A 10,194-nucleotide genomic window follows, 5' to 3' on the forward strand; every position below is an offset into this window, starting at 1 on the left:
CAATTTTGTCCTGTTGCCAGGGTAAGACTGAGAAAAGTTTTTAATTCAGAAAAAATTCCAAACACTCAGCAGAGCGAATGTTTTGCAGCAATGTTTTCATTGTCAACTAATAACACATTGTCATTAATCTTTCCGGGTGTCACAGTATAACTCCAGCCAGCCACTTGCTCACTTCCTCCACAGTGGGATGGAGAAGAAAGTCAAAAGGGTGAAAGTGAGAAAACTCTTTAGTTGGGACAAAGATGGTTTAATAGGGAAAGCAAAGGCCATGCAAAACAAAACGAGGAGCTAATTCACTGCTTCCCATGGAGAAGACAGGTATTCAGTCATCTCCAGGAAAGTTGGGCTCCATCACATGTAACAATGACTTGGGAAGACAAATACCACCACTCTGAAAGTCCCCCCTCTTTTTTTAGTTCCCCCCAGCTTTATATGCCAAGCATGAAACCCTATGGTGTGGCATATCCTTGTGGCCAGCTGGGCTCAGCTGTCCCAGCTGTGACCCCGCCACACTCCTTGTGCACCGCAAGCCTCCTCCCTGGTGGGGTGAGGAGCAGAAAAGGCCTTGACTCTGCAATAACTGCTGAGCAATAAGGAAAATATCCCTGTGCTATCAACACTGTTTCCTGCACAAATCCAAAACACAGCCCCACATGAGCTACTATGAAGAAAATTAACTCTATCCTGGCCAAAACCAGCATACCTGCTATGGTCTTCATGTAGAGAAATGAGGAACCTGGAATTACTAAAATGCCCTAGGGTATATCACCGTGTCCCGCAGCTGTAGGGAAGAGGAGAGAAGATCCAGCAGGCAGGAATTGTGCTGCAAGATTGATTGATTTAATTATTTTACAAACTCTTCTATAGACTTTTTTCTTAATAGTCTAATTGGACAAGGGATCAGCCACCCTTTGGGGGTGATTGGCTAGAATCCTAAATCCATTGTCAAAATATTTTCCTACTGTACTATAAACAAGACTTTTCAAGGCTGCAGATGTTTCATTGTTTATAGAACTCTGCTACTATCTTCTGTGAGAGAAAAGTCTCTCATGGACTTAGAAAATAGCAAGAAAATTCTTGCTAGCAACATTTTTGTGTCCACATGGAATGACCAGTGCAAGAAGGAATGACGATGAGAACCAGGAGGTAAAATTGGCAATGCTTTCTCTGCAGTGTCTCAAAAAGTCAAAGATAATGTTCTGATTCCCTGTTTTTCTGGGTTCTATTTCCTTGAAAAAGTGCAGCCATCATTGTTGACATCCTCTCAGAGGGTCTGGAATCCCCACAGCTTGAAAAAGAAGCTAGAAGTGATCCACTGCCTGGGATATTGACTTTGGCAGCAGGGAAAGACAAGACCAGGTATGCCAGAAAGAAAATACTGCCACGAAGATGAGGTGGAACTGGCAACAAGTGTGGCAACAGAAGACACTGAATACTGAGCACCTCATCAACTGTGTGATTAGGAAGCCAGGCTTTCCCACAGGACTGGTCACAGAAGCCTTCTCACATGAGTTGCTGATGCAGCCTCTGGGCAGAACAGTAGGTTGTCAGACACCTTGAGACAGAGAAGCTGGGTTCTTTAAAGCCATGGAGCTTGTTCCCATTGTTTCCTTTCTCAAACATCATATTCTGTGGCCTCTGAGACATGCTGAGTGTGCAATGAGTCAGTCCCCAACACCCCATCCATGGAAAGTATTTCAGTGCTCTGCCACAACTGAGAGAGATGCACTCACATTTTGATAAAGTGCAATTGCTCGTTATGGAAGACATATTTTGTTTTACTTGCTCTTAAGTGCAGTTTCACTCATAGTCTGGTGTCTGGGGTTTTCTCTAGTGCGTTTCTTTGGCATTCATGGCACCAGGCTATTTTGATGTCTTCTAATTATTTTCTTGTTGTTTTCCATTATTTACACTTTAGTCCTTTGGTACGTAAATAGCTACAAAATAGAGAGAGGACCTTCAAAGCAAATTATTTTAAAAGGAAATAATTTTAAATAGGCAATGTAAAAATAGACCACAAACCGGTTTAACCCAGAAAACTAATATTGTGTTTACCGTATCTTTAAAAAGCATTTAAATTCTAATATCTTTTTTGTACGCCTGAATAAGATTTTAAATGGATTTGTTTCAGGGTATGATCCAGGGTTATTTGCTCTCTGTATTTATCTAAATAGATATGTCACCTTCATAAATAGCAAGTGAATACAATTTAATCAGTTGTTTGAAGCTGAGTTGTTATAGCAGGCACCTCTTTAATGTGTGTGTGAATTGATTTGACCATCTATTGTGTGTGTGAGCTGATTTGGCTTAGCTGCTTTTCAGATGTAAGCCATTTCTGGCATGGACTGAGGTTTCATTTATGTATAGCACCTATAACTTGTAGGGAACTCCTGGAAATAATCAATGACAAACAATTGAACATAAGAACTGCAATTAACCTAAAACAGCCTTGCCTAAAGTTTTGGTGTCTATGTCTGTGTTCATCACTCTTTGTTTACTTTACTAAGAAAGAAAAATTGAAAGTTGAGATAGGTCTGATTAGCTACCATCCAAAAGTGCTTATCTGAGATGAATTGCCATCCCCACATTTTTTTCCATGGCCTACAAAAAGATTGCTTTGAGTGACAAACTCAGAGTTCTATTTCTAACTAAAAGACCTACCATACTATGGCTAGGGAAGTCTACCCTGGACTCTAGTTTGCTTGGCAACAATGGATTCCAGTGAGTACTGTGAACTGAAAAAGAAAAAAAAGGTACTTCTTGATAACTTGCCTGAACTGAAGACATTCAGCCACTAACAAAAGTACAGGAGAGACAGGTTTTTCCTTATATGATTAAAACTAGAGACAACTATTAGACTGTTTTTCTGGGTACCTACATCCTGCTCAATAGGTCTGAAACAGAGTAAAGCGTGAGTCCCAAACTCAGCTATCATTATTGAATTTTGGTTCTTTTGTTCACTTGGCCTTGTCCTGATGCCTCTCTGGATTGAAATGTTTAGAGAGGTTACTGCAGTTTGAATAACCCCTGAGCTCCTAGAAGGAGAAGGATTGAAAATCATCAAAACAGCAGCAGGTTGAATGAGAAAAGACTTAATTTGCCTTAAATCAAAGATATTCCCCATTTTCACATTGCTCAGTGGCCAGCTCTGCACCAGTTTCTCATGACTTGGCTGTGCTTCCCCTCTTTTGACTTTTAACTGTGGATCAATTTGCCTAACTACATGGAGGTTATGTGGAGTGTACTTACCCCTGTTTATGATCACAGGATTCCTTTGGGATTTCACCTTACAATATTAGAATCCGTATGACTTGAAAAGAAGGTCCTTCCACATGTCAGATTTTACTAGTTCATACTTCTCTCTAGTGAATGGGTCTATTTTGCAAGAGAACACATCTTTCATTCAACTCCAGTACCTCTGTGTCTGAGCATTTTATTTACCAATTTCTATACTCCTTTTTGTGTTCCTTCAGTGCAAACAACATTATTTGAAAACCAGCCTTAGTGTGAGTCTTCCTAACAGCCAAGTAAGCTCTAGAGTTTAATCTCTTCCCAGTAATAATTACTTCAGTATTTTCTTTCCATCTGCTGTCTCTGCAGTATTCCTTGCTATTTTGTATCATTAACAGTTTAACTAATTTATTCCTCAGAGTCTTACAGTGACATAGCACTATTTCCAAAACCAGTCTAGAATGTTTATTGCACATTCTTTTGAAAGACAGAAAGGGAAGAAAAGACAAAACAAATAGAATCCTGTGTTTGTTTACTCTAACAGCAGGATTTTCTTACAGTTAACACTGAATATTTAAATGTGCAGTTTAGATCTGATTCACTGGCTCATTAATATGCTGATGAAGTTTTATAAAATCTTGACCTGTGCGAGGTTGTTCAGGCATATAGATTCCTGTGTTATTCCCTAAAGTTAATGTAGCCAGAGTACTGCCTTGCTGCAGCCCTTCAGTATATTTTGGCAGGGTTCCAAGGTCCAGATCAGTGGTGCCTCTTACATTTTTGTTGAGGAACCCACTTTTCTCACTTTTTCCCAGTCTCACTGGGAGCATCAGGCAGCCACTGTTCACACCCACAAGAACAATGCACGGCAGTTTGGCACCGCAGATAAAGCCATCCCACAAAATTAATGTTAAGAGCTTCGGATTGGAAGAGCATCAATAAACTGTGCAACAATGTAAAATGAAACTCCAGATAGACAAATTATGATGAACTGTGCAAATTAACATGTTGCCATCTCCAATTACCCATTTGTCATGTTCTGCTGCACCAGAATTAGGAGGACAGTCTCTACCCCAGGTCTCAGCAATCCTTTTTCTGTGCCACTGCAGCAGCTGAAACCAACAGTGAAAGAAGATTGGTATTAAGTCAGACATTAAGCAAAAAAAAAAGAAAAAAAAACCACCAAAACCAAAACAAAACAAAACAAAACCAACAAAAAAACCCCAAAAAACAAAAAAACCACCAAAACAAACAACAACAACACAAAAAAAACAACCAAAAAAACCCCCCAAAAAACCAAAAAAAAACCAAAAAACCCCCAAACCCAAAGAAATAGAATGTATAGTCAAAAATGCTCTAAAATGCCAAGTGATAAGAGCAAGCCACTTTACCAAGTGTTTTCTTGACTTCTCCACATTAGGACTGTGGCAGAGGGAAACTTTCTATGAGCTGACCTTTGCAACTGCTCCACTGAGCACCCCAATGTTAGATGCCAGAGACCTGGATAAAGGGTAAAGAGATGTAACTGGAGACATACTCTGGCAGATGATTATGGATACAAAAATGCTGCTAGCAAGAATTTTTCTTGCTACTTTCTAAGTCTGGGGGATACTTTTCTGTCTCACAGAAGATAGTAGCAGAGTTTATAAACCATGAACACTGCGACCTTGCCGAGCTTTGTTTATAGTACAGTAGAAAAATATTTTGACAATAGATGTTTTAGGATTTTAGCCAATCACCCCCAAGGGGTGGCTGATCTTTTGTCCAATTAGACTATGAAGCAAAACGTCTATAAAAGAGTTTGTAAAATAATTAAATAAATCAATCTTGCTGCACAATTCCTGCCTGCTGGATATCTCTCCTCTCTCCATATGGCTGCAGGATGAGGTAATAGATGATCTTGTCAATTTTAACTTGGATACATGGGGAATTAGAGCACCTCTCACTTTTACTACAAAAAAAAAGAACTCTAAGCTTGGGAAAAATGTAAGGGCTGCTGGGCTATGATGCAACAAGCTGTTAAAACTCATCTTAGTTTTAAATATGTGCCTAACTCTTTGCACTCCCTCAAATCCCAGTGGAACCTGTAGGTTTTAGCATGTGCATACATGCCTTGCTGAATCAGCACTGCACCTTATTATCTGAATTATTGCCCTATTAAAAATGAAGAGGTACACTTCATAAATTGTAATGTCACTACATTGCATTTTCATTTAACACTAAACTGCAGGGTCTGTCTACTTCAGCTAGAGGCTCAGATGGAACACAAGGCTTTCTGGCAACCTGAATGTTGGGCAATACCCTGGTTATGGCAGCTCTCTTCATATCACAAAACAGGGTCTTGGATATAGACTCTTGTGTGAGATCTATCGACCTGTAAGTGCTGCATAAGAATATGCTTTATAGCTGAAAACTTAAATAAGCTCTGTTTGAATAACTGCACTGACTACATTAGCAGCCCTTAAGCCAATTGTGACCTTTCCAGCTGCAGAATTTCTGTCTCAGAGATGGGTTGAGGCAGTGCTCAGAATTAGTGTGGAGTTTGTATCACGCATCATGCTCCTTTATGCTAATATTAGGATATAGTCTTTCATTCCTTCAGCCAACAATATTTAATTTATTCCTTTTAAAAATTATTGACTGTTTGGATCTTCAGTAAAAAACACTTCTAAAATGACCTGTAGTTCTATGTAGTGCCTTTAAAGAATGATTTTAAATAGTGTGCTGTCTGTCTACGTCTCATGTACTCCATAGAACACTGCTCACTTTCGTCCCAAACACCAGTAATAGGAAAAGATCTGTTGACAAGATGTAATCTCTTACAGGGAAGGTAATGTTTGTTGGAAGTATGTGAAAGGTAATTTTTGAACAAACAACTTAGCAAACATGAACTACTCAGTTTGGATATTTGTGCTTTTCCTTGTCCTATCAGGTAAGTTCTCAGTAACCTGGGACACAGGCACACCTATCCATTGTTCTCACTTAAAGAACCCCAGCACTAAAGCTGTGAATCACAGATTCTATGCTAGGGACAGCTACCCAAAAAGCTACCAAAAAAAGTGCATTTCCTTGTTGACCAGCAGTGATGTGATTCAGCATAGTTACTGGTGACCAGGGCTAATTTCTGTATGCAAGGAGATGCTGAAAAGCCATATTATGCTTGAAAATGGGGAGGACATTAGTCCAAAATCACCGTTAGCAATGCAAAATAGATTCTAGTACATCTTGTCACAAAATTAGCCATATTATTTTTCTACCCAATCTCAAGTTGCAGACCAGCTTCTCTTGGTGTTCAGACTGGCAAGAATCTCCAGCAGTAGAGGATCTACTAAAGAGACCAAAAAAGGCCAATATGATCTCACAGTATGCAATGACTCTGTGTGAAAATCCTAGTCTGTATATTCATCATCTGCTTTTGAAAAAGAAAAAAAAAAAAGAGAAAAAAGTGTATGAGACTGAAATGCACAGATGTCTCATTGAAATGGTTGTTTTACACATTCATCTGTTTCCCAACACGGTTTTTTACCAAGTCTGCGCAAACATTTTTGCTGTCCTACTGCATAGGTGGTTGGGGATTTAAATAAGCTGCTGGAGGCAACAGGTGCTTTCTGTGACAGCTCTGTCTTAAACGTGTATCAGAACACAGCCTCAGAGAGTGAACCCAGCAGTAAATTATCCCTCCCTTCCTTTCTGTTGAATACTATGGAAGGAATTGAATACTATGGAAGGATTTGTCTCATCCATAATTCACAATTTTGTATGAGTATAGGTTAATCTAATCTTAACTAGAAATTCTTTTCAAAGCTTTATACCAATTTTAGATAAGTTGCTAGGATCTCAAACACAGGATTTATAATCTTTGCTGGTAAAAAAACGTGAAATAAGCTTTTAGAAAGTAATAGTATTTAAGTTATTTTGTTCTCTTTATTTTCATGTCTTAGAAACGATAATTTCAATGTCTTCCCTATGACCAACAGGATTAAAAACCTGCTTTAAACAAGACACACTTCAATTTTGTCACAAAGGTACTACTACAAGAGATTTAAGAGACACACAGAGAATACAATGAGTCTCATTAAGAAGGCTGTGAAAGTTTGGCTTTGTGCATTTTGTCAAGTTTCCAACACCACCAAGACAAACAGATTCTAAGCCATGATAGAAGTGCAGATGTGCACACACTGAGCTCTTGCTTCCTCACAATACTTGCTCAAGATCTAGGCAGGTTTCCAGATCCTGATGTTTACTGAGAACTCCCTCACTATGTTTTTGGGGCAATGCAGAGGAGTGTCAATCAAAAGGAGGAAAAGAAATTAGGATCTTATCTGTAGGCATGCAAGCACTACCAAGCAATGTGGAGATAAGAGCAGTCCATAAAGAGACATGCATGTGCTTTGCCCATCTGCCTGAGCACAGCACCACTGTCCCCCTGGGAAGGACAGCAGAGATCTGAAAGGCTCCTTGCGAGCTGCATGTGCCCAGAAGGTATTAATACAGCAAGTCTCTTTCACCAAACACTTTAGAATATAACCTTTACAAAGAAAATGTTTTACTTTCCAGTTACCTAGCTACCACTTCTGGAGATCACAAAACTTTGTATTAGACTGTAATTAGACAAATTTCATGACATCCCCAAGAGGGAAATCACTAATTACAGCAGTTTGTTGAAATTAAGGTAAGTGTAGTCATGGTTGGTAGTGACTATGATACTATTGCAATCTTGTATTACTACACTTCAGGCTATGATTGTATCAAATCTCAAAGCCAAGAGGGTTGGGTCTGGCTGGCAGATGAATAGAGAATGAAGAACTGAACTACGCACTTGCAATTTCTTAATAAGTTATGTGCTCATGAATCACAAGTCATATTAATTTGCTCAGGAGTACGTACTCTGGGGCTTTGGTGTCAGAAAACACCCTAGAGCTTGAGAGGTTGTGTTATGCCAGAGAAATAAAACCTACGGCCTCTCCTGATCAGCTGTAGTCATACAAAAATCCTGTATTTTTATAGGACTGATAATTTTGCAGGACAAGTATATTGGTCATGGCAACATGGGAATATCCCAACTCAGAAACTTGCATTTGCCTTGCATCTTCTCATTCGTAATATAAAAGTAACTTTATTTTTCTTGCATTTAAATACCTTCGTGAAGCATTACTACAGCAGGGATGAGATATTTCCATTATAGACCAGAGTGCATCTCAGCAGGGAAAGAATTCTCTTTACACACACAGACTATAAAATTTTCTGTTACAGCAGATAATCCAATAACTGGTGTGAGATAACAATGTTCTGATAACGTAGTTTTAAGTTTTGTTAGTTTTAGATTTACTAAATGGTATTTTAGTTTTTGACAAAAATGTATCAAATGTTGCTTTTTATTCCTTCTATTGATTTTTTTTTTTTTTTAATGAATGCACAGAAAGAAGAGCCTGGTTGCCAAAAGACTGCAGAACTTTGCTAATCTGTATGAAATACACAGGGGTCTGGGAAGATTGTTAGACTTCCAGAGGGTGAGCTAGAAGAGGTGAGGGTGTATCAGAGTCCTGAACCTGCAAACTGTCTCAAACAGTCCTAGCTGGACACACTGTCGATAGAGCTGGTGCACAGAGGATTCAATGAAGATCAGCAAGCCAGTGCTCAAGAAACCCAGAAAAATGGTTCATAGAGCAAATGCATTTTTCTACTGAGATGTAAAATTGTGCTTAGTGGTATTGAGGGTAGCTATTGACTTGAACTGTAGCTTCAAAAGCTCAGAGTAGGCTTCACTACTGCGCAGGCACACGGTTTCGCAGTACAGCTGATGCCAAAAAGCGTGTCAGTCACCCCTCTCCCTTAGCAACCATTTCTGAGCAATTGGTTTCACTTCCTCCTTTCCGCTGCCGTCGGGGCCCTGAGCTGGACAAGCCTTTCCGCCTGCTCAACTGGCAGAGCACTGCTCTGCCACATTTCCTGGCCACATTTCCGCTCCTACAGCAGGAATGTCATCCTTTAACACAAAATGTCTCTGAAGTTTTGTTAGTGGGTATGGACTGCGTGTAGGTGGCCAGGTGCTGGGAGCAGGGGTGGTCTCTGTGAGGAAACAGGGCTGTCCCATGCCGGACACAGCCACTTCCAGACAAGTCCAACAGCCCCACCGTGGGGAATGGCTGAGCCCCACCGGTAACACCACTGTTACCTCTGGGAGAACGTATTTGAGGAAGGGCAGAACAACTACGTACCAGTGAGTGAGAGAGGAGTGAAGAGAAAAATGTGGGGAATACCATTGTGAACAGCAAGGTCAAAAAAGGAGGGGATGGAGGTGCTGCAGCTGCTGGAGCAAGGATTTCCCTGAAGCCTAAGAAAAGGACCACAGAGATGCAAATGTCCACAGTGGGGCCCATGATGGACCCCACAACAGAACAGGTGGATATTTTCTGAAGGAACTGAACAAAGCATCAGGGACAATTTTGAAGTCTTTCGCCTCTACTGCAGGAATCAAATCTGTAAAATCTTGGGGAAAATGTCTTTGACTGGTTAGTCAGTCTGATAAAAAAAATGTGTGGGCTTTTCCTCTGGGGAAAAAAAAAAAACAGCCAAAGAAAACCAAGCCAAACAACAAACTCACAAACCACAGCCCAACAGAGGAAGCCCGACTATTTGCAAAGGGAGGCACAACGCAGCAGAACGCTGGGGGTTCTCATGCCGCCACTTGCTGCTTCTGCTGCTCTGAACCACTTGCAACAAGCCGGGTCTCCTGGGGCAGCCCTTTCAGAGGGGAGAGTACGGTGGTGTCACCGGCCCCGTGGGGACCGCGCCGGTGTATCCATAAGAAAATGACGTGATGCAGGATTACTCGGTTTATATTTACACGCCGCACCGGGCGTTTTGCCTTCGACTTCCACAGCTGAAGCCGCACACGGCTCCAGGCGGGACACAGGTTTCACCCCGGCAGAGCGCTGGGTGCAGGAGCAGCCGTCACCTCCT

General features: G+C 40.7%; 1 long non-coding RNA gene across 1 annotated transcript; it reads left to right on the forward strand.

The window, feature by feature from the left end:
• The first annotated feature begins 5,063 nt into the window (after positions 1 to 5,063).
• LOC138106241 (uncharacterized) lies at positions 5,064 to 10,031 on the forward strand. Its single transcript, XR_011148948.1, has 3 exons — positions 5,064 to 5,118; positions 6,500 to 6,577; positions 8,651 to 10,031. It is a non-coding gene; the product is annotated as an uncharacterized lncRNA (long non-coding RNA).
• Positions 10,032 to 10,194: the final 163 nt, after the last annotated feature.

Source organism: Aphelocoma coerulescens, chromosome 1 (assembly GCF_041296385.1).
Source record: "Aphelocoma coerulescens isolate FSJ_1873_10779 chromosome 1, UR_Acoe_1.0, whole genome shotgun sequence".
NCBI lineage: Eukaryota > Metazoa > Chordata > Aves > Passeriformes > Corvidae > Aphelocoma > Aphelocoma coerulescens.